This window comes from Bubalus kerabau, chromosome 5 (assembly GCF_029407905.1).
Source record: "Bubalus kerabau isolate K-KA32 ecotype Philippines breed swamp buffalo chromosome 5, PCC_UOA_SB_1v2, whole genome shotgun sequence".
NCBI lineage: Eukaryota > Metazoa > Chordata > Mammalia > Artiodactyla > Bovidae > Bubalus > Bubalus kerabau.
This window is the reverse complement of record NC_073628.1, coordinates 57499226-57524689: the sequence shown is the minus strand read 5'-3', so window position 1 is coordinate 57524689 and position 25464 is coordinate 57499226. Positions and strand designations below refer to the sequence as shown.

At 44.3% G+C, this 25464-nt stretch overlaps 1 long non-coding RNA gene across 1 annotated transcript; it reads right to left on the bottom strand.

Annotated features, from left to right (window-relative positions):
• Positions 1-10789: 10789 nt before the first annotated feature.
• On the bottom strand, positions 10790-19327 carry LOC129653889 (uncharacterized). Its single transcript, XR_008715254.1, has 3 exons — positions 19142-19327; positions 13211-13331; positions 10790-11343 (listed from the first exon to the last, which is right to left on the bottom strand). It is a non-coding gene; the product is annotated as an uncharacterized LOC129653889 (long non-coding RNA).
• Between the last annotated feature and the right edge of the window lie 6137 nt (positions 19328-25464).

Here is a 25464-nt window from a genome sequence, read left to right as displayed (position 1 = left end):
ACAGGACTGTTTGTACCTCTTGGACTTGATTGACTATTTCCTTTTCCATATTGGGAAAATTTTCAACTATAATCTCTTCAAAATTTTTCTCATACCCTTTCTTTTCTCTTCTTCTTCTGGGACCCCTATAATTCAAATTTTGGTGCATTTGATATTGTCTCAGAGGTGTCTGAGATTATCCTCAGTTCTTTCCATTCTTTTTACTTTATTCTGCTCTTCAGAAGCTATTTCCACCATTTTATCTTCCAGCTCACTGATCTGTTCTTCTGCTTCAGATATTCTGCTCTTGATTCTTTCCACAGTATTTTTTATTTCAGTACTTGTGTTGTTTGTCTCTGTATGTTTTTTCTTTAATTCTTCTAGGTCTTTGTTAATTGAGTCTTGCATTTTCTCCATTTTGTTTTTAAGGTTTTTGAGCATCTTTACTATCATTATTCTGAATTCTTTTTCAGGTAGTTTGCCTATTTCCTCTTCATTTATTTGGACTTGTGTTTCTAGTTTGTTCCTTCATTTGTGTAGTATTTCTCTGCCTTTTCTTTTTTTTTTTTTTAACTTATTGTGTTTGAGTTCTCCTCTTCCCAGGCTTCAAGGCTGAATTCTTTCTTCCTTTTGGCTTCTGGCCTCTTAAGGTTGGTCCAGTGGTTTGTGTAAGCATCTGTATAGGGTGAGATTTGTTTGTTTGTTTTTCCTCTGATGGGCAAGGCTGAGTGAGGTGGTAATCCTATCTGCTGATGATTTGGTTTGTATTTTTGTTTCGTTTGTTGTTTAGATGAGGCGCCCTGCACAGGGTGCTACTGGTGGTTGGATGATGCCAGGTCTTGTATTCAAGTGGTTTCCTTTGTGTGAGTTCTCATATTTGATACTCCCTAGGGTTAGTTCTATAGTAGTTTAGGGTCTTGGAGTCAGTGCTCCCACTCCAAAGGCTCAGGGCTTGATCTCTGGTCAGGAACGAAGATTCCACAAGTGGTTTGTTATGACATTGAGATTAAAGCAAATATCCGAAAATAAGATGCCAAAGATGAACCCCAGACAAATGGCAGTTACAAAATCAGGGAAATAATAATTAAAATAATGGAATATATACATATACATATACATATACACCCATGAGTAAAGTCAAAACAGTCCAACAAAAATAAAGTACAATATATTGACCCAGTGAACAAAGAAAATCAAAAAGTATATTTACCAGTTAAGAACAAAACTAACTAGAGCACAAACTGGAAAACAAAACTAAAGCAAGGTGCCAAGTGGGCAATAGAGCAATGAAAACAAAACTAACAAAGATATTGAGAGGACAGAAAAGAAAGAAAGAATAGATATGCAAAGTTAAATAGAGGTAGATGAAGAAGATTTATACACATTGAAAATTAACTGCAAGGGGAAAAGAACAGTAGGAAGGCAAACAAAAGAATAAATGTAGAACAATAGGTATTAAAATTAAAATTATAAAAAAGAGAAAAGAAAAAAAAAAACAGAAGAAGAAAGAAAAGAGGAGGAAAAAAAGGAAAAACTCCACAGAACTACAAAAGCCCAATGTAGAGGCAGAGATTTATAACAACATTAAAAAATGTGACTGAGAAAAAATTTAAAAAGCTCAGATGTTTAATTAGATTTCATAGTGCCAATAAAATCAGCAACTACTATGGGGGGGAGGGGGAGGAGGAAAAAAAAGAAAAAATACAACAGAATCCACAGAACAAGTCAAAACCTAAGAATAATAAATGTTTCTCTTGAGTCACTGCTGTCAGGGTCCTTTCCCTCGCTGGGAGTCACAGTCCACCTCACCACCCTAGGATGCCCTCCAACACTGTGCTGATCTCTGGGCCTGCTATAGGGGCAGCTCAGATCCTAATCTGGTCCTACTCCTGTGTGTTCTTGCCTCCAATGTCCACAGCTATCAGAACTAGTGCATTTTCTTTTGTGGGAGCTCTCAATGACTTTTATATGTTCCATAGACACAGAGGCCTGCTAGTTGATTGTGTGTATTTAATCTGCAGCTTGTACAGCTAGTGGTAAGGTTTTAGGTCTTCTTCCTTAGCCACACTGCCCCTGGGTTTCAATTGTGGTTTTATTTCCACCTATACATGTGGGTCATCCACTGGGGTTTGCTCCTGCGGGTGCCCTGGAGGACTTGGGTTTGCCCCTGTGAGGCCCAGGTGTGGAGGTGGTGCAGCTGCTTGGGTCGCAGGGGTTCTGGAAGCACCAGGTACTCAGGGGAGTTGGCAGCTAGGGCAGCAGGAAATACAGTGCTCTAGAAGGGTATGGCAACCAGTAGTGGCCAATACACTCCAGTATTCTTGCCTAGAGAACCCCCATCCCTGACAGAGAAGCCTGGCAGGCCACAGTCTACAGGATTATAAAGGGTCAGACACAACCAAAATCCTGCACACATAGACACAAGACTTTTTTTGCCTGTAGCAGGTCTGCCCCAGTGAGAGTCGAGTGTAAAGGTGGCACAGCTACTTGGGTCGCAGGGACTCTGGCAGCACCAAATATGCAGGGACACGGACTGCTTCTGCTGCAGGAGTTATGACCCTATCAGAGTCTTTTTTCGAGCCTCTTATAGCTGGCCATCAGAAGACCCCTCTGGCCAGTCTTTCTCCATTGCTCCGCCATTCAGGCCCTTAGAGGGCTCCCTTGCCTGGGATCCTTCTCAGTTGTTCAGCACATCAGGCACACAGAAGGGGGCCCTGGCTGGGGTCCTACTCTGTAGTTCAGTGAGTCAGGCATTTGATGGGCCAGCCTCTGTATTGTTCATCTGTGGATGCTGGCGTGTGGGGAGAGAGAGGCTACGGTGCTGGCTCCACCCCCTACGTGTGGCTCAGCAGCATCGCCTGGCTTCCATGGCTGCTTGGCTTTCCTCCACAGGCATTTCCCACCACAGTTCTCTTCCCTCACATCCCTTCCATCTGTCTCTCCGCAGTCAACAGCAGCCCTCAAACTAGGATTGCTCCTCAATCCCTAAACTCCAGCTCCCAACCACTGCCCCTTCCAGGAGACCTGCGTTCCTGCCCGGCATATGTATGGCTGCAACAAGGACTGTCTGATTCTCATTTCATTTATTCTCATTCCATTCTCTATTCCATTCCATTCTCATTTCCATTCCAGATCAGGTGTTTCACTCTCAAGCCTTAAATGTTTTTCCTCTGACGCAGACAGTTGCCCTGAAGCGGGGATTGGACCCCTGCTTCAGTTCCCCCTCCCGCCGAGGGCAGGTCCAGTCCTTCTAACACTCCTGTTTTTCCCCTGGTTCCTTCATCCTACCGAGTTTTGCGTGGTTCTATAAATTCTTTTCCTCTGGTCAGGTACTCCTGTCCACTCTCAGCTGGTGTTCTGCTTGCACGTCTGTGTCTGGAGGTGTATTCCTGATGTATCCGTGGGGAGAGATGCACTCCACATCCACCTACTCCTCCGCCATCTTGTTCTCTCCTGAATTCCCTTGATTTTGATCGTAGATTGCTGTAAACTTGGCCATTCTCAATCCAATATTCTTTTCTTCCAGAGGAAATAATAGAGACAAAGTTCTTTCTGAAGAGCTGGACACTTCTTTAATTTTTAAAATATTTAAACCTAATTAAATATTTTAATAAAAGTGAAGCTATTTGCAATTTCTGTGTTCAGTGTCCATGTGGCTGTTAATAAAAAGCATAAGTATCATGTTTCATATGTGACATCTAGACCTACTATTAACTTTTAAAAATGCACAGCATGGGAGTTGCAAGTTAAATTTTATTTGGAGCAAAGTGAGGACTGCAGCCTGGGAGACAGCACCTCAGATAGCTCTGAGAAACTTCTCCAAAGAGGCAGAGAGAAAGATCAGTACATATGTGATTTTGGTGAAGGGGGAATACATGCAGTCAAGCACATATTTTCCCAGAAGGTTTCTACCAGTCTCATGAAACTTTTGCTAATCACAAGGAAAAGTTGTCACCATGAAGGATTTTAGTGTTTTTCTAGATATGGGGGGGATACAAGAATTGGACTCATAAAATCAGCTTCTGAAAACAGAAGACCTATCCTATCAGTTTTCCCCCCAAGCACAGAGTGCCTCATTTCTGCTCTCTACCCTGAAATCCTTTCAGTGGGTATTGAAGGTCAGCAATAGCAGCAGCACAACTTTATCATTGTAGAGGTAGATGGTAAGTGTCAATTTGTAGTTGACAGAGTGCCATCACGACCATAAATTTGACTTTGGGAGGCATTTCATGACTGTTTCACTATTTCACGGTGCAAGGAAGGCTCATTCCTAGGTCTGGTGAAGATTTTGAAGATAGGCTACTCACTCAGTGTGCTATTACTGAACTAGGTCTTATCAGTAGTAATCAAAGGACTCTGGACCAACCTGTCTTCATCTGTTATGGTCCAGGAAAAATTCCCTCTTATGGTACCTTCCCATATCTAGAGTTACACTATTACAGTCATTGATCACGTACAGAACTATATATTTGATCAACTGCTTCAAATTGCTTAGTTGTTATTATTTTCATTGGAGGTTCAGTCACACATTTGGTAGTGCAAAAAACAACTATCTTGTAAAACAAACAAAGTACAAATAACATAGCTAGCCATATTATTAAAGTCTTAAGTAAGAATGAACTTACACTAGGTGCATCCCAGTATATTCTCAAGTCATCTGACTTAGACTATTCTGTACCAATTTTTATCTTTCAGGGAAATTTTATGTTGGCACTGTCCATAAGACTCCTAGCCCAGTTTCCTAGTGTTACTAAGGCTGGTTATCCTTAGTATAATTTAATTGTTCCCAAGATAAAGAAGGGGGGCTTAAATCTGAAATGACCACAATCTAGTGTTAATGTCATAAACCCATCCCATAATTGTGGGAGGTTTTATTCCTTGAATTTTTGCTGCTGCTCTGATTGAGCTTGAATAGCTTAGAGGAAAATTCATATTATGGCCAGGGTCAGAGAAAGTATTATTAATTCACCAGGTGAGAGAATTCCACCTAGTAATATCAAGAGTAGCCTAAATAGGACTGAACTTTCTTCCAGTTAGACTCTTGGAGTGGAGAAGTCCACCAAGGTAATCTAGAAGTAATAGATGCAGATAACTGACCACAACTCAACAATTGGGGTTGATTTTTAAATCTAGCATAGGATCATATCCATGATAGAAAATTTTTTATTTATATGCAAAAGTCTAAGAAGTCAAGATCACACAAATCAGGTCCAGGATCTTGGTAAGCTGTCTACTTCTCATGTCATTTTCTTCTCGTCCTGGTGTAGGTGTAGTTTCCTCTATTTGAGCATCGTTTTAAGATGAGTTTGAGGTCAGCAGTACTCTCTCTAGGTCAGTCCAGTATAGGGGCCTTTAGAAGTGGGAATTTAGAGAAGGCAATGGCAACCCACTCCAGTACTCTTACCTGGAAAATCCCATGGACGGAGGAGCCTGGTAGGCTGGGTTCCATGCGGTCACTAAGAGTTGGGCACGACTGAGCAACTTCACTTTCACTTTTCACTTTCATGCATTGGAGAAGGAAATGGCAACCCACTCCAGTGTTCTTGCCTGGAGAATCCCAGGGACGGGGGAGCCTGGTAGACAGCCGTCTATGGGGTCACACAGAGTCAGACACAACTGAAGTGATTCAGCAGCAGCAGCAGCAGAAGTGGGAATTAATCCAAGAGTCAATTTCCCTTCAGTTTCACTGTACATGAACTAGTTAAGAATACTTGATTTAAAAGTCTTTCCATCCAGGTTGGAAACAGCCCTTTAAATTTTGTCTTTTCCAGTATATGTAATCCCCTGTTTGCAGGTCATGGAGCATCTGATCTTCATCCAGAGATTACCGAGATAAGCTTCAGAAACAAAACTTAGAGTGTCCTTTTAATAATTTGATTAACTTCATATTAATATAACATAACAACAAGGAACTATCTGGGAAGTGAGTGAGTAAATACAGACCCTCATTTACATAACTGGGATTTAACATTAATTGAAACATAATCATTTTAACCTCTAAAATTACTCTCATTTCTACCAAACATATCCAAATTAAGATTAATTTGTTTGCAAAATAAGTCTGGTCTCAAAAAATATATCTTGGCCTGATAATTTATATAACTATAATTGATCATACAGGCTTTTTGCTTTACTGAAATTGTTATAGGGAGTCTCAAATAACTTTTTTTTTTCCCAAACTTAAAACTTCAAACTGAACTTTATAAAAAAAAAACCTCTCAGGGCTAGGAAAATCATGCCAAGGGCTTATTACACATTTCACCTTACAAATCTAGGTGAACTTCTCCCTTTACAAGGTCCCCAAAATACCTTAAGATTTCTGAACCTGTTGGTGAGGTAGCTTTCCTTTTGTTGTTCAGTCGCTCAGTCCCGCCTGACTCTATGACCCCGTGGACTACAGCACGTCAGGCTTCCCTGTCCTTCACCATCTCTCAGAGCTTGCTCAAACTCATGTCCATTGAGTCAGTGATGCCATCCAACCATCTCATCCTCTGTCGTCCCCTTCTCCAATTTATCTTTCCTGATTTATCTGATGAAACTGCCGGAAACCTAATAGATTATGACATCTGGAAGATGCAGATAGAAAAAAAATGTAAGTGTTTCTATTCTGCCTACAAAAGTATGATTTACCAAATTACTGTAGGTCATAATTAGTTTGATGGGAAGGTTTTCCTTTCACCTGTAAAACACAGATTCAACCCAATAATTTTTCATACAGAAGCCATAAAAATTACAACCATTTTCACCGGTTTACTCAGTCCTTTTGTTAACTAACTTTTTTTGTTAACAGTTTATAAAGCCATCCGGTTTCTCCTTCAGTTCAGTTCAGTACAGTTCAGTCACTCAGTCGTGTCCGACTGTTTGAGACCCCATGAATCTCAGCATCCCAGGCCTCCCTGTCCATCACCAACTCCCGGAGTTCACTCAGACTCACGTCCATCGAGTCAGTGATGCCATCCAGCCATCTCATCCTCTGTCATCCCCTTCTCCTCCTGCCCCCAATCCCTCCCAGCATCAGAGTCTTTTCCAATGAGTCAACTCTTCGCATGAGGTGGCTAAAGTACTGGAGTTTCAGCTTCAGCATTATTCCCTCCAAAGAAATCCCAAGGCTGATCTCTTTCAGAATGGACTGATTGGATCTCCTTGCAGTCCAAGGGACTCTCAAGAGTCTTCTCCAACACCACAGTTCAAAAGCATCAATTCTTTGGCGCTCAGCCTTCTTCACAGTCCAAGTCTCACATCCATACATGACCACTGGAAAAACCGTAGCCTTGACTAGACAGACCTTTGTTGGCAAAGTAATGTCTCTGCTTTTCAATATGCTATTTAGGTTGGTCATAACTTTTCTTCCAAGGAGTAAGTGTCTTTTAATTTCATGGCTGCAGTCACCATCTGCAATGATTTTTGGAGCCCCAAAAAGATAAAGTCTGACACTGTTTCCACTGTTTCCCCATCTCTTTCCCATGAAGTGATGGGACCAGATGCCATGATCTTCGTTTTCTGAATGTTGAGCTTTAAGCCAACTTTTTCACTCTCCACTTTCACTTTCATCAAGAGGCTTTTTAGTTCCTCTTCCCTTTCTGCCATAAAGGTGGTGTCATCTGCATATGTGAGGTTATTGATATTTCTCCCGGCAATCTTGATTCCAGCTTGTGCTTCTTCCAGCCCAGCGTTTCTCATGATGTACTCTGCATAGAAGTTAAATAAGCAGGGTGACAATATACAGCCTTGACGTACTCCTTTTCCTATTTGGTTTCTCCTTCAGTCAGTTCAGTTCAGTTCAGTCGCTCCTTAGGATTCTTTAATTTCTTACCCAGTTCAGCATTATGGTCTAAAAGTCAGAAACTTACATTTATGCAATTCTGTTAATCTTCTTGAAGAGGAAGCTTTTTTGCAAAAGCATCAGCATAAAACCGTAACTGTCTATAATGACAAGGCCCATTTAAAATCTGATGACGGTGCAATTGACAAAGTGACATGGTTACTGCTGTGACATGACGCTTGCAGATAATACTGAGAATTATGACTGATAACATCTTACCAGCACATTGCAGAGTTTTAGGAACGCCATATGAATTTTAGAATATCTATACTAGTAACATTTACCATACGCTATAACCCGAGAAGATCTATTACTCATTTGACAATACTCCCAATGTAATTTAATGTATCAAATGAACCTGGTTTACATCTCTCTTGGGTATGTTTCTGGGGCCCTTTGAAGCATACCAAAGTTAGCTAGAAGTCAAAGGACTTCATTAAATTTTGATATAGGAAGTTTTGTCAAAAAAAATCAAAAAGCATTTAGAACACTCAATCAGATAGGATCATAGGTCCCTGTGAAGCCATAGTTATTCACTTAGCCAAAGTAACAAATTTCAAAGACCAATACAGAGCAGATCACTTAAAAGTAGAGCTTAAAATCTGTTATCAAAGGCAGTTCAGCATCTTAAGAAAACTTGTGATGCACAAAATCTTTTCTCAGGGCCCACTTTTCACAAACCTCTTTGTAGCCATAACTTTCTATACCATCACTATTTTCCCACTCAGAAACAGACATCTATAAGTCAGACCTACTTCTTTTTCCCTTACTAAAATGCAATTCTATTCTTCATGCCTTTTTTACTGAAAACACATCCTACTTTCCTTAAGCAACCATGAGCTGACCTTTGTATTAGCGTTCTGTAGATTGGTTAGCATAAATACTAATGATAGTTTCTAAAAACACTTCCTTTCTTATAGAGAACATCTCAAGATGGCAGCACACATATTCATGAATAGGCTAAAATATCCTTAGTCTCTCTGTAAGAGGAAGCCAGTGATTATTAATTACTGTTTCAGTATCTCATTTTATTTGGGAGTGACCTAGGTATTCAATAAGCTTTCATCTCCTAACTTAGCACAACCCTAGTAGTTCAATTTCTCAAAATCTGGAGAGACTAAAACATAATTACTCTTAATGGAGCTTATCTGAAAGCTCTTATCTCATTTACTTTTTCTTTCCTTAAAAGTTTCTTCACATTAAGTTCCTTTCCTTGCTGACAAATTTGTAACAGATACAATGAGATCTTATTTAGTCTATATTAAACCTAAGCACAATGAAAGTATTATACCGATGACTCTAAGACATGTCTGTATTAATTAGATCAACAGACTTGAACATTAATGCCAGGTTGTCGTTGCTCAGTCACTCAGTCATGTCCAACTCTTTGTGTCCCTATGGACTGCAGCATGCCAGGCTTCCCTGTCTTTCACCATCCCCCAGAGCTTGCTCAAACTCATGTCCATTGACAGGTACTAATTTAATACTGAGTATTTCCCAGTTCACATGAATGTGAAACTCATTAATTTAATTTTTCTTATATTTAGAATTGTTTGATTTGTAAGCACTTTTCTTCAGGCAAATTAAATTAGAGCTCATTAGCAAATTAACCTCAGAATTCTATCCAAAGACAGATACATGCTGAGACATACATATATTCAGACAGACACAATGAGAGATCTAGCTTCATTCCTTGTTTTTGGTGTTTGTTTTTTAGTTTCAGGAATTAGAGATGGCCTTGATAGATAAGTGATCCAGAGAGCTCTGATCTCAAGGCACAGGGAATGAAAACCAGGTTCTCCTAAGTCAGACTTCATCCCTCAGGACATTTTCTTTTTCCTTCAGGCTAACTTTCTCTTGAACAATTCTTCAAGAGATAAGAATACCAGACCACCTGACCTGTCTCCTGAGAAATCTGTATGCAGATCAAGAAGCAACAGTTAGAACCAGACATGGTTCCAAATTGGGAAAGGAATACGTCAAGGCTGTATATTGTCCACCCTGCTTATTTAACTTATATGCAGAGTACATCATGCGAAATGCTGGGCTGAAGGAAGAACAAGTCAATGACAGACTGCTGCTGCTACTGCTGCTAAGTAGCTTCAGTCGTGTCCGACTCTGTGGGACCCCATAGACAGCAGTCCACCAGGCTCCCCCGTCCCTGGGATTCTCCAGGCAAGAACACTGGAGTGGGTTGCCATTTCCTTCTCCAATGCATGAAAGTGAAAAGTGAAAGTAAATTCGCTCAGTCGTGTCCGACTCTTCGCGACCCCATGGACTGCAGCCCACCAGGCTCCCCCGTCCATGGGATTTTCCAGGCAAGAGTACTGCTAGCAGCCTTTTTTCATCCTGATGAAGTTTCAAAAGAAGTTTCTGGATACCAAAGTAAGAACCAATAGAACCAATCAAAGTTCTATTCAGTCTCTTTGATGTTGTGGCCAACATTTTCTTACTGTGTGCACAAAACTATCAATTTTGGAATATCAAAAGAACCTCAATTTGGTCATTTTAGGTTGAGATCTCCTTTAGTATAATTTCCCCAAATTAAGTAGGTACTTGCAAGTTTAAGTTTTGTATGTACATAACCCTGGCTATGGTGTTAGTTAAAGGCTGGCTCTTTGATGCTCCTTATTTCTGTATTTCAGAGCCTCTATTTCCCGTTTTAAGTTGAGTTTGTCAGAGGTAAAATTCCCTAGTGAAACTGTGTGGGGGGCCTTGTGCTGCTTGTGAGCTTAGCTCCTCTAGCCGTCACCCCAGACATTTCAGTTTGTCACGTGACTGTATGTTCCTCGGTTCTTTTCTCGTCACAACAAAGATTTGGAGTGACGGACATTAAAGCCCTCAGCGCATCACAGCTCTCGGGTCTTGGACAAACCGTATTATAGCTCTTAGGCAAATCAGTGTTACAGCTCTATTTTATTTAGAAGATAGCAGGAGAATCCATCCTTGAAGTGTGAGGGTGTGCCAACCCAAAGACTCAAAGAGAAGAGAGTGGAGGAGTGCGCGGGGGAGGGAGGGAGAGAGAGAAAGTGAGAGAGGGAGAGAGAGAGAAAGAGCGCATGCACGCGGGAGAGAAAGAGAGGGAGAAAGCGCTTTGGCTCCTCCTTTTATATGTTTTTTCCTCCACCTGGGCCTTCCCTATGCAAATTGGGCTTAGCCAGGAGTGCGGTTTGTTCTACCTGAAGTCTTCACTCCAATCCTTGGACCTTTCTTTGACCTTCCTTTGTTCTATTTTTGCGGGCTTTTCCCTTCCTTGTCTTTTAGCCACCGCCATTTTGGACTCCTTTTCCCTATTCTACCTACCTAACATTCCCCCCTCAAGAGATGGGAAGCCCAATTATTTGGGAATAGGGGTGTCGAGGTCTTTCTGGCTACTTCCTGCTGAACTGGGACGGCAAGGGGTATTGGGCCTCCCCCTCTTGCTAGTCTCAAGCCTCAGAGTCCTTATAGCGGTGTCCATCTAAGGGTGTGTGATATTTTCCATGGCCAGCTGTAGTTTTATATCTTTGTTGAACTGGCACTGCATGTTGTAGCTGGTTGACCTGGGCAGAGACAAAACAGGTTAGACAATTGACAGTACATGGAATAATCATAAGCATCATCAATATAGCATAACAAGGACTAGTAGGGGCATTAGTCAATTTTCAATTCACATGGCCAGGATGGCTCAAGTCCCTCCTTGTTCAGGGATCAGAAGATCTATCTCCTGTCTGTTTTGGAGTACAGTCTCTGTCAAGCTGTGTTAGCTCTTTAGAGTTATCCTGAGAAATCTTATACCCAGAGACCAGATTTTTGGTGTGTTCATTGGAATGGCACTCATTTGTAGTTCTGAATAGGTATCTGAGATCTTCCAGGGGCTCACAGGTGTATTGAGTGTCCTCTTCTGTTTTCTTCCACGGCTTAATTCATGAGTAGTGAATTCAGGAGTCACGTCCTGGTATCTTGACTGCTGTGGGGGTAGAAAGTATTACAGGGTAGGGGCCCGTCCATGTGGGCTGGAGTTGAGCCTTTAAGGACCCATCTTTCCAGACTTTAATTAGGACTTGAGTCCCTGGAGCATATAGTGGTAACTCTTTAGAATCTTTTGGGTCCTGGTTCATACCCCACAAGTGTATATCCTGTTGGAATTGCCCAATGGCCATGGTATAAGACTGGAGGGTCTGAACCTCTGGATCTAGGAAGAGGTCATTGACATAAACAAAAGGTCTGCCATATAGCATCTCATAAGGACTAAGACCAACCTCTTTCTTAGGGGCAATGCAGGTGTGGAGGAGAGCTATTGGTAAAGCCTCCTTCCATCCCAGGGAGGTCTCCTGGGTTATCTTTTTTATCCCTGATTTTAAGAATTGATTGGCTCTTTCTACTTTTCCTGAAGATTGAGGCCTCCAGGCACAATGGAGATAATAAGTAATGCCCAATGCTTTCGAGACCCCTTGGGTGACCTTAGAAGTAAATGATGTCCCACTGTCACTTTGTAATGACCTGGGCAGACCAAATCTTGGAATGATTTCATGGAGCAGTTTTTTCACCACCTCCTCAGCCTTCTCTGTCCAGGTGGGAAAGCCTTCAATCCATCCTGTGAATGTATCTATCATGACTAATAGGTATTTATACCCTTGAGAAATTGGCATCTGGGTGAAGTCCATCTGCCAGTCCTCTCCTGGGTAGGCCCCACATTGCTGGACGGGCTGGGCTAGCTGGGGTCTTCGAGCTCCTTGGAGGTTGTTTAATTGGCAAGTGGGACAAAAGGAGACCACCTGTCTTATAGTTGTTTGGAAGCCTGTTCCTCTGAAGGAACTTTCTAGTAATCTTTGGAGGGCCTTTTCTCCTAAATGAGTAGTGGCATGTAAGGAGTTAACCAGCTTCCATTGGAGGTTCCCAGGCAGAAAAAGGAGTCCCTCCTTTTGGAACCGCCCCATATGATCTTCTTGAAAGCCCTCGCTCTTAGCTTTAAGAGTCTCACCTTCAGTATATGAAGGAGTTTCTGGCAAATTAGGCTGTGGAACTAAGGTGGCAATCCCTATTAGGTCATGGTTCTATATTGCTGCTCTCCTAGCTGCCTGATCAGCTGCTTGGTTCCCTCGTGCCACTTCTGTGCTCCCTTTTTGGTGTCCTTTACAGTAGGAGACTGAAACCTCAGTGGGCAGATGGACTGCCTCCAAGAGTTGAAGAATCTGATCACCATATTAGATTGGGGACCCTCGGGTGGTCAAGTGGCCCCTTTCTTTCCAAATAGCCACATGTGCATGTAGCACCAGAAAGGCATACTTGGAGTCAGTGTAAATGGCTGTTCTTTTTCCTTTTCCCAGCTCTAAAGCTCGAGTCAGGGCTATGAGCTCAGCTTATTGGGCTGAAGTACCTGGCAGAGGCTTAGCCTCTATGGTCTCAAAATTGGAGACTACTGCATACCCGGCTCTTCTTTTTCCATCCAAGACAAAGCTGCTTCCATCAGTGTACCAGATTTCCTCAGGATTGGTCAGAGGATCTTCTGACAATCCCTCTCGGGGTTTTGTCCAGTGGTCCAAGGTTTCTAGGCAAGAGTGAAAGGGGAGAGAGCCCTCGGGGGTAGGCAGGAGGGTAGCTGGGTTAAGAACCTCACAAGGAGATCTAGTGAGGCCTGGATTTTCCATCAGCATTACTTGATATCTGAGGATTCTTTGATCAGACATCCATAAATGGCTTCTCCCATTTAGGAGTTGTTTTACTTGGTGCCTGGTAAAAATAGTTTGTCCTCGAAGGAGAGTTTTAAACCATCTTTTATCATGATTGCAATAGCTGCAAGATTTCGAAGGGAGGGGGGCCAGCCTCTGGTGGTTGGATCGAGCCTCTTGGATAAGTAAGCTACAGGCTGGGGCTCAGATCCTAACCTTTGAGTTAACACTCCCAAGGCTATTCCCTCTCTTTCATGGGCATAAAGTTGGAATGCTTTTTCTGGGCCTGGCAACCTCAAGGCAGGTGCCTAAGTTAAGGCCTGTTTTAGTGTAGCCTCTGAGCCCATCTTTGCATGAAATGTTCCCTTGGTATCTCTAATTTTCTTGAAGAGAACTCTACTCTTTCCCATTCTGTTGTTTTCCTCTATTTCTTTGCATTGATCGCTGAAGAAGGCTTTCTTATCTCTTCTTGCTATTTTTTGGAACTCTGCATTCCGATGTTTATATCTTTCCTTTTATCCTTTGCTTTTTGCTTCTTTTCTTTTCACAGCTATTTGTAAGGCCTCCCCAGACAGCCATTTTGCTTTTTTGCATTTCTTTTCCGTGGGGATGGTCTTGATCCCTGTCTCCTGTATGATGTCATGAACCTCATTCCATCGTTCATCAGGCACTCTATCTATCAGATCTAGTCCCTTAAATCTATTTCTCACTTCCACTGTATAATCATAAGGGATTTGATTTAGGTCATACCTGAATGGTCTAGTGGTTTTCCCTACTTTCTTCAATTTTAGTCTGAATTTGGCAGTAAGAAGTTCATGATCTGAGCCACAGTCAGCTCCTGGTCTTGTTTTTGCTGACTGTATAGAGCTTCTCCATCTTTGGCTGCAAAGAATATAATCAATCTGATTTTGGTGTCGACCATCTGGAGATGTCCATGTATAGAGTTTTCTCTTGTGTTGTTGGAAGAGGGTGTTCGTTATGACCAGTGCATTTTCTTGGCAAAACTCTATTAGTCTTTGCCCTGCTTCATTCCATATTCCAAGGCCAAATTTGCCTGTTACTCCAGGTGTTTCTTGACTTCCTACTTTTGCATTCCAGTCCCCTATAATGAAAAGAATATCTTTTTGGGGTGTTAGTTCTAAAAGGTCTTGTAGGTCTTCATAGAACCGTTCAACTTCAGCTTCTTCAGCATTACTGGTTGGGGCGTAGACTTGGATTACTGTGATACTGAATGGCTTGCCTTGGAAATGAGCAGAGATCATTCTGTCGTTTTTGAGATTGCATCCAAGTACTGCATTTCAGACTCTTTTGTTGACCATGATGGCTACTCCATTTCTTCTGAGGGATTCCTGCCCGCAGTAGTAGATATAATGGTCATCTGAGTTAAATCCACCCATTCCAGTCCATTTCAGTTCGCTGATTCCTAGAATGTCGACATTCACTCTTGCCATCTCTTGTTTGACCACTTCCAATTTGCCTTGATTCATGGACCTGACATTCCATGTTCCTATGCAATATTGCTCTTTACAGCATTGGACCTTGCTTCTATCATCAGTCACATCCACAGCTGGGTATTCTTTTTGCTTTGGCTCCATCCCTTCATTCTTTCTGGAGTAATTTCTCCACTGATCTCCAGTAGCATATTGGACACCTACTGTCTTGGGGAGTTCCTCTTTCAGTATCCTATCATTTTGCCTTTTCATACTGTTCATGGGGTTCTCAAGGCAAGAATACTGAAGTGGTTTGCCATTCCCTTCTCCAGTGGACCACATTCTGTCAGATCTCTCCACCATGACCCGCCCATCTTGGGTTGCCCCACGGGCATGGCTTAGTTTCATTGAGTTAGACAAGGCTGTGGTCCTAGTGTGATTAGATTGACTAGTTTTCTGTGAGTATGGTTTCAGTGTGTCTGCCCTCTAATGCCCTCTTGCAACACCTACCCTCTTACTTGGGTTTCTCTTACCTTGGGCGTGGGGTATCTCTTCACGGCTGCTCCAGCAAAGCACAGCTACTGCTCCTTACCTTGGACAAGGGGTATCTCCTCACCACAGCCCTTCCTGACCTTCAACATGGGATAGCTCCTCTAGGCCCTCCTGTGCTTGCGTAGCCATGGCTCCTTGGACGTGGAGTTGGTCCTCCCGGCCACCGCCCCTGGCCTCGGGCATGGGGGCATGGGGTAGCTCCTCCCAGCCATGGCCCCTGACCTCGGACGTGGGGTAACTCCTCTCGGCCACCCCCCCGACCTCGGACACGGGGTAGCTCCTCTCGGCCGTGCCTGGGCCATCACAGCCTGGTGCTCTCAGCCACTGCCCCTGACCTCGGACGTGGGGTAACTCCTCTTGGCCGCCACCCTTTGGGCATGGGGTCCTCCTGGCTTCTGCCCCTGAACTCAGACGTGGGGTAGTTCCTCACGGCCGCACTTAGTGCGCCGGTCACAGCTGCCTACACTTAGTGCGACGGTCAATAAAGGACAGAAATGGTATGGACCTAACAGAAGCAGAAGATATTAAGAAGAGATGGCAAGAATACACAGAAGAACTGTACAAAAAAGATCTTCACAACCCAGATAATCTTGATGGTGTGATCACTGACCTAGAGCCAGACATTCTGGAATGTGAAGTCAAGTGGGCCTTAGAAAGCATCACTACACACAAAGCAGTGGAGGTGATGGAATTCCAGTTGAGCTATTTCAAATCCTAAAAGATGATGCTGTGAAAGTGCTGCACTCAATATGCCAGCAAATTTGGAAAACTCAGCAGTGGCCACAGGACTGGAAAAGGTCAGTTTTCATTCCAATCCCAAAGAAAGGCAATGCCAAAGAATGCTCAAACTACCGCACAATTGCACTCATCTCACACGCTAGTAAAGTAATGTTCAAAATTCTCAAAGCCAGGCTTCAGCAATGTGAACCGTGAACTTCCTAATGTTCAAGCTGGTTTTAGAAGAGGCAGAGGAACCAGAGATCAAATTGCCAACATCCGCTGGATCATGGAAAAAAGAAGAGAGTTCCAGAAAAACATCTATTTCTGCTTTGACTGTGTGGATCACAATAAACTGTGGAAAATTCTGAAAGAGATGGGAATACCAGACCACCTGACCTGCCTCTTGAGAAATTTGTATGCAGGTCAGGAAGCAACAGTTAGAACTGGACATGGAACAACAGACTGCTTCCAAATAGGAAAAGGAGTACGTCAAGGCTATATGTCGTGACCCTGCTTATTTAACTTCTATGCAGAGTACATCATGAGAAACGCTGGGCTGGAAGAAGCACAAGCTGGAATCAAGATTGCCAGGAGAAATATCAATAACCTCAGATATGCAGATGACACCACCCTTATGGCAGAAAGTGAAGAGGAACTAAAAAGCCTCTTGATGAAAGTGAAAGTGGAGAGTGAAAAAGTTGGCTTAAAGCTCAACATTCAAAAAATGAAGATCATGACATCCGGTCCCACCACTTCATGGGAAATAGATGGGGAAACAGTGGAAACAGTGTCAGACTTTATTTTGGAGGGCTCCAAAATCACTGCAGATGGTGACTGCAGCCATGAAATTAGAAGACGCTTACTCCTTGGAATAAAAGTTATGACCAACCTAGATAGCATATTCAAAAGCAGAGACATTTGCCAACAAAGGTTCATCTAGTCAAGGCTATGGTTTTTCTAGTGGTCATGTATGGATGTGAGAGTTGGACTGTGAAGAAGGCTGAGTGCCAAAGAATTGATGCTTTTGAACTGTGGTGTTGGAGAAGACTCTTGAGAGTCCCTTGGACTGCAAGGAGATCCAACCAGTCCATTCTGAAGGAGATCAGCCCTGGGATTTCTTTGGAAGGAATGATGCTAAAGCTGGAACTCCAGTACTTTGGCCACCTCATGCGAAAGGTTGACTCATTGGAAAAGACTCTGATGCTTGGAGGGAGTTGGAGCAAGAGGAGAAGGGGACGACAGAGGATGAGATGGCTGGATGGCATCACTGACTCAATGGATGTGAGCCTGGGTGAACTCCGGGAGTTGGTGATGGACAGGGAGGCCTGGCGTGCTGCGATTCATGGGGTCGCAAACAGTCGGACACGACTGAGCGACTGAACTGAACTGAACTGCCTTCTTTTGAGGAGTTCCCCACATCAGTGGGATTGAATCATCTTGTCCCTTTAAGCTTTCATATATGCTATGCTATGATATGCTATGCTAAGTCACTTCAGTCGTGTCCGACTCTGTGCGACCCCATAGACGGCAGCCCACCACGCTCCCCCGTCCCTGGGATTCTCCAGGCAAGAACACTGGAGTGGGTTGCCATTTCCTTCTCCAAGGCATGAAAGTGAAAAGAGAAGTGAAGCCACTCAGTCATGTCCGAATCTTAGCGACCCCATGGACCGCAGCCTACCAGGCTCCTCCGTCCATGGGATTTTCCAGGCAAGAGTACTGGAGTGGGGTGCCATTGCCTTCTCCGAAACTTTCATATAAGGGCTGGGCAATTAGACCATAGTTGGGTATCCAGATTCTACAATATCCAGTTAGCCCCAGGAAAGCTCGCAATGGTTTTCAAGTCGTGGGGGAGGGCAACTGGAGGATTCCTTGTACCTGATCAGAGGACAGCCTCCTGGACCCGTGTGTAATCTGAACTCCCAGGTAAGTGACCTTTGTCTCGACCATCTGTGCCTTAGCATGGGAGACTTTATATCCCCTTTCTGCCAAGAAGTTTAGAACGTGAATTGCATGTTGTTGGGCACTTTTCTCATCTGGAGAGCAGATTAGTAGGTCATCTACGTATTGTAATATTTTCCCATTAGGTCCCAGGTCCAGATCTAGGAGATCCCAGCTAAGGGCCTGTCCAAACAGGTGGGGGCTATCTCTGAACCCCTGAGGTAATACTGTCCAAGTCATCTGTTGGTGTTTTTCTCCTGGGGCCTCCCACTCAAAGGCAAAAAGATATTGGGATTCTTTAACCAGTGGTATGCAAAAAAATGCATGTTTGAGATCCAAGACTGTAAACCATTTGGCACTGGGTGGGATTTCTCCCAAGATTACATAAGGATTGGGTACTGTGGGATGGAGGGGGACTACAGCTTCATTTATGATCCGGAGATCTTGAACCATTCGCCAGGTTCCATCTTTTTTCTTTACTGAGAGGATTGGGGTGTTACATGGCGAACTGGTGGGGACCAATAGCCCACAAGCAAGGAATTTCTTTATTAAAGGCTGTAGTCCCTCCCAAGCCTCTCTTTTGAGAGGGTATTGTTTCTGGTTAGGAAACCGAGTGTGATCTCGGAGGACAATGATGACTGATTCAGCTTGGTGGGCTCATCCAGGAATCCCCTGGTCCCACACCTGGGGGTTAATTTTGTCTTCCCATAGTTTTTGGTCCCTTTCTATTGAAGGTGTAATGGGTTCTTCAGTAGTAACCAGGAGCTGTAGAGCTCTAGGGGCTGAAAAACTTCCCATCACAAGGGTGGTCCCCAGTTTAGTGAATATATCTCTTCCCAATAAGGAGGTAGGACACTCAGGGACCACCAGAAACTGGTGGGAAAATATTTGTCTATCCCAGCAACAAAGAAGTGCTCAGGTGAATCTTTTAGTAGTTGCTTTTCCTGTAGCACCCAAAATGGTACAGGTTTAGGAGGAGAAGGCTCCGGAGTAGGAGATCAAGACAGAGTAGGTAGCCCCTGTGTCAACCAAGAAATTCTCGGACCTACCTGCCACATCCAGTTGCACCCTTGGCTCCAGCCCTGTGATGGTTATCTGTGACAGGCGGGCTGGCTGGAGCGGGCCGCTTCAGTCCTCTTGAACCATCGTGAGGGTAGGCTTGGTGCTTGACCTTGAGGCTCTTGGGTCCCGAGGGCAGAGTGCCGCCCAATATCCCAGTTGATGGCATTTGTGGCAAGCCGCCCAATATCCCAGTTGATGGCATTTGTGGCAAGCCGTTTTAGGAGACTTGTCACAGTTTGGACACTCTTTGGCCCAATGCCTCGCCTGTCTACAGATCAGGCATCTGTCTCGTGCCTTGTCCCTCAAGGACTCGGGGTTTGCCAGAGGGCTTCTCTGGAGGGCGGCCAGCATCTGGGCATGCCTTGTCTCTTTCTTTCTCTCCTTCTCCTGGGCCTTGGCCTCCTTCTCCTGTTCTCTGTTATAAAAGGTATTGGTGGCTGTCTGGACCATCTCATCTAAAGAGGCAACAGGGTCCTGCTGTTGTAGCTGTTGTAACTTAATTCTGATATCTGATGCACATTGGGACAGGAATTTGTCCTTTAAAATCATCTGTCCCTCGTAAGAGTCTAAGTCCAGATTGGTAAACTTTTGGAGTGTCTCTTTTAGCCTTTCCAGAAAGGCAATGGGGTTCTCATTGGGCTCCTGAGTTATTGCTGAGACCCGGGCATAGCTGATTACTTTTTGTTGGGCTGCTTTCAGTCCTGCCTTCACACAGATTAGAAAATGATCTCTTTCCCAGATGTGTTCAGGGTCATTATAATTCCAATTAGGATCGGAGGAGGGGACTGCAGTTTCCCCTACTGGGTATCTATCACTGGACATGTGACGCCCTGTTGCATACCTCCGGGCTTCCTTTAAGACCCTAGTATGTTCAGGGTCAGATAAAGTTTGACTAAATATGGCCATGATGTCTTTCCACGTCAAGTCAAAGGCCAAGGTAATATGTTGGAATGTATCTAAATATTTGCCTGGGTCATCTGTATAGCTTCCCAGGTCTTGTTTGATCTGTCTTAGTTCTTTGATCTGTCTTAGTTCTAAGACGGAGAAGGGCTTATGGACCCGGGTTGGTCCAAATTCTCCAGTTTCAACTAAGGGACATACTCAAGCTGGCTTTGGGGGGGGGGTGCTCCTGGATATGGGGGCACGTTTGGATACAAGGAAGGAGCACCAGGCAACTCGAGAGCTGTGGGAGGTGAGCCTTCACGAGGGGGTTCCTTTTCTTGGTTGCCTGTGCCTAACACCATTTGCCTAGTGGGCTCACTTCTAGGGTGTACAACAATCCCATACTTAAGACAGAGTTCCTTCATATCTCTTAGTCGGAAGAAAATTTGGACATAGGGGATCTCTGTCCATTTCCCTTGTCTTTTGCAGAATAATTCTAATGGCAGGATGGTATTGTAATTTAAAGTTCCATCCTCAGGCCAATGTTCCTCGTCCCCCAGTAGATACTGTGGCCACACAGTGGCACAAAAGAATTTCAAGCAACTTCTCCTTAGAGCTAGAGGGTCGAACAACTTCCAGTTACCAAGGATGCATCTCAAGGGCATCTGCCGGGAAGTAGATTGGTTATTTCCCATCTGAAAGACAGTCATGACAGGGAAAAAAGAAAAAGACCTCTTTCGATTTTCATGGGTGGACTTCCTTAGGGGTGAGTCTTTCTGAAGCTTATCCGACCCAGAACTGTTGCAATCTGAGAGCCAGGCGTCCCTGGGTCAGGGTGCAGATCCCCAGGCAGGCTGAGGCATGACAGCCTCCTTAGAGATCAAATCCCCGGGCAGGTCGAGGTGTGACGGCCTCCTGAGAATTGGGTCCCTGGGCAGGTCGAGGCCTGACGACCTCCTGGGACCCCTGGGACTGGCGGATCCCCGAGCAGGTTAAGGCATGACAAACTTTCGTGGACCAGATCCCTAAACAGGTCAAGGCGTGATGACCTCCTGGGACCCCCAGACTGGAGTTGGGCGTCCCCAAGATCTCCATTGTGACCAGTACTTGGTAGGATTAGGGGGTTGGATATTATAGAGTATTTCCCTCCCAAGGCCAGCTATTTTCTGGTTGTCTCTCCAGAAGATTGTAGAGGCAAACTTGTGGGTCTGGCTGGGCCTCAGGAAAAGAGCATGAAACAGGAGGGAAGGGGACAGAGCACAACCTTTGAAAGAATGACATAGCACAAGGGTGTAATGTAAACCAATTAAAATCAATTGGGTCCAAGATGACAAGTCAAATTCAAGTAAACCTTAATCCTCAATCTATAAACCAACAGACACACCCTGAGGTGGCAGGACAGCTCCAAGGCACAGTCAAAAGAGGGAGGAGTGGGTGGTTCCCCAATGGCTGGGATGATCCTCCCACTCATTAGCATATGAATTCCACCCCCTCTCAAAACCTAGCCAGGCCTAATTCCACGGCCCCAGCCCTTGCCCTCGGCAATGGTTCACACCCTGAAGAGTGGCTTCTCTCTGGATCCTAACAAATCCACCTCTTATCACTTTGTCTCTCAATGAATGTTTGCAATGAGACATCAGAGCCTGAGTTTCATCAGTTCTGGCAGGGCTTGAGTCCCAGGAGAGAGCTGAAGGACAGGAGGAAAAAGCAGTGGGAAAACCGTGCCAAGGAATCCCCTTCATAGCCTGCCGGAAAATTTGCTAAATATCTGACCGGTGCTCAGTTTCATTGGTCTGATCCTTGGCACAGAGAAGAGAAAGGACAGAAGAACCCCCACCCGTTTGGATTACAGCTACTGGGGCTCAGCAGATAGCGCTTTTGGGACATGTTGAGGAGTAGCCTCTCCAGAGTCCCTCAGTTGTGTCCTCTGCCGCCCGCCTGTTCGCGGGAGGTTAGAGGAAACAAGAAACCAGAGATTGTAAAGGTCCCTCCAGCCATAGGAGCGAGGACCTCTTTCCTTAACCGGAGGTCTTCTGGAATCTGAGACTGGGCCGCGTGAGCTTTCTGCTGAGTTCGTTTTTTGCTGTCCCGGTTTCCAGCACGATGGGCCTTCCCCTGCGCTGGGTTTCTTCACCTTCCGCTTCTAGCGCGGGAGCTTCTCTGAGCTGGGCTCCTGCTGTGCTTGGCCTCTTCTGCGCAGAGATTGTTTCAGCGAGGTTAAATCCGAGTCACGGCACCATAGATGTCACACGAGTGTATGATCCTCGGTTCTTTGTCTCGTCACAACAAAGATTTGGAGCGACGGACATTAAAGCCCTCGGTGCGTCACAGCTCTCGGGTCTTGGACAAACCGTGTTATAGCTCTTAGGCAAATCAGTGTTACAGCTCTATTTTATTTAGAAGATAGCAGGAGAATCCATCCTCAAAGCGTGAGGGCATGCCAACCCAAAGACTTGAAAAGAAAAGAGTGGAGGAGCACGCAGGGGAGGGAGAGAGAGAGAGAGAGAGAGAGGGAGAGAGGGAGAGAGAGAGAAAGAGCGCGCGCATGCACGCGGGAGAGAAAGAGAGGGAGAAAGCGCTTTGGCTCCTCCTTTTATATGTTTTTTCCTCCACCTGGGCCTGCCCTATGCAAATTGGGCTTAATCAGGAGTGCTGTTTGTTCTACCTGAAGTCTTCACTCTGGTCCTCAGACCTTCCTTTGACCTTCCTTTGTTCTATTTTTGCGGGCTTTTCCCTTCCTTGTCTTTTAGCCACCGCCATTTTGGACTCTTTTCCCTAGTCTACCTACCTAACAAGTTCTTCTTACATGTCTCAGTTTCTCTCTCCTGCAGTCTAAGACCACCAAGGATACTCAGAGCACTGAATCGCCAATTCTTAGCCTCCACCCTCTGCTAGCAGAGCAAGTGCTTTAATTAATGAATGGGTTTCCCTATAGGACCCATAGGGAAACCCATTCATTAATGGCGTGAGGACTCAGCCTTTACCACTCCCATAAATTTCTGTCACCTGAGCAAACTGTAACTGCTCAGGAGGAGTCTCATCTTTTTACTTCAGCGCTGAGCTCTCATGTAATATCTTCACTTTTATCCTAACAAATTACTATTAAGGCAGCTGGATTGAGCAAAAGTGTCAGATCAGCCTTTCCTGACCACTCAGGCAAGACCACTCAGTCTCCCACAACTGAGCAAACCCTGGTACCTTTCAACCAGCCCCCACCCCAGTATCTTTCACCTGGGCAGGTATTCCTTGATATCTTCCAACCAAACCCCACCCACTGTCTAGACACTGGATGGATGTGTCCCAGTATCTTTCAACTCCCCACCCCCAACCAGTATGAGGGAGGAATCGGGAACTGGCAGGACAGGTCTTCAGATAGATATTTTCAGGAGCCAATTTTATTAATATGAGCCCAATTCTTATATTTCCCAAATCTAGAAAAGCACTAAAACCCTTCATGGTGATGACTGTTTCTCATGACTAGCAAAAGCTTCATGAGACTAGCAGAAACCCTTTGGGAAAATATGTGTTTGATTGCTTGTATTCCCCCTTGACCAAAATCACATATATACTTACCTTTCTCCCTGCCTCTTTGAAACAGTTTCTCAGAGCTATCTGAGATTCTGTCTTCCAGGCTGCAGTGTCCTTATTTTGCCCCAAATAAAACTTAACTCTCATGTTGTGCATTACTTTTTAAGTCAACACTACAAATTTAAGAATGCTATAAGTTATTTAATACTACAAAATGTCCTCAGCAAATATTACACTAATTCTTGAGTGCCTCCAGAACCAGAAATTGGAACTCAAAGAGAAGCAAGAAAGTGGTCGCTCAGCACTCCTGGGAAATAACACACCGTGCAGGAATCTATTGCCGTCATGCTATCTGAGAGGAAGGATTTGACAAGTCAATTTTCTTTTCCCTTAGCTAAGCACACTTTGACAGCTAATTCCTCCCTGCTCTCCAAAGCTATGTCATCTCCAAAGTTCACACTGACACAACCCACAATGCCACATCTTTGGGACATTTCAGATACAACTTTTCTTTTCTGAAGATATAGAGCAACTTATGTAGAGAAGTGGTTCTCTGGGACCCGAACTGTGTTCCTCTCAGAAACTCGTGTTTGGCGTGACCAGGTGCTCTGAACCAGCACTGAGAGCTGAACCCCGAGGGTGAGAAGCACCTCTAGGTTTTTAGTAGATTTAGTTCTTTTGTGGCTGTAATCTGTGGTACCTTCTAAAGCATGAGGCTGGGGGTAAGGAGCTCTCTTGCTCAGATATAGGAGGTAAAATCTTATTTTATATGCCCCATGGTTCCTGGTCAGGGATCCCTGGTGCCTCAGACAGTAAAAAACTCTGCCTGCAATGCAGAAGACCCAGGTTTCCGATCTAGGTCAGGAAGATCCCCTGCAGAAAGAAATGGCAACCATTCCAGTATTTTTGCCTAGAAAATCCCACGGATGGAGGAGCCTGGAGGGCTACAGTCCATGGGGTCACAAAGAGTTGGACACAACTGAGAGACTTCACTTTCACTTTTATGGTGCCTCGTCAGGGCAATCAGGAAGCCCTCGTGGTGAGAAGGTCATGAATAAGCTAAGACTTCAAGATTAGATAAGAGTTAACAAGGCAAAGAAGTGGGGAGAATAGGGGAGGGAGGGTAAAAAGGATGTGCCAAACAGAAGAGAGTGTGCAAACAGAGCCTGATGCCTTCAGGAAACCGGAAGGAGGCTTGATGGGCCTTGTGAGTCAGGACAGGAACTCTGGAGCCTGATGTGATGAGAGTGGGAGAGGGGAGAACAGGTGAGGGGACACTTTCCCTCACTTCCACCTTTCCATTCTTCTCATCTTCACTTTATTCCTTCTTTCTAACATGCATACAGTGATTACTATATTCCAGGCACTGTACTAAATAATTATACCTAGATATAAATATAGGTAAAGGGATAGGTATAGAAATAGGGATAGCTATAGATAGATAGCACCAAAAATGTGCTAACCATCAGACAATAGCACTCATCTCGCATGCTAGTAAGGTCATACTTAAAATCTTGCATGCTAGGCTTCAGCATTATGCAAACCAAGAATTTCCAGATGTCCAAGCTGGGTTTAGAAAAGGAAGAGGGACTAGAGATCAAACTGCCAACATTCACTGGATTATAGAGAAAGTAAGGGAATTTCAGAAAAACATCTATCTCTGTTCCATCAACTACGCTAAAGCCTTTGGCTGTATGGATCATGACAAATTGCAGAAAGCTCTTAGAGAGGTGGGAATATCAGACCATCACCTGTCTCCTGAGAAACCTGTATGAGGGTCAAGAAACAACACTTAGAACCCTGTATGGAACAACTGATTGGTTCAAGATTGAGAAAGGAGTATGACAGGGCTGTCTGCTGTCACCCTGTTTGTTTAACCTATACGCTGAGCACATCATGA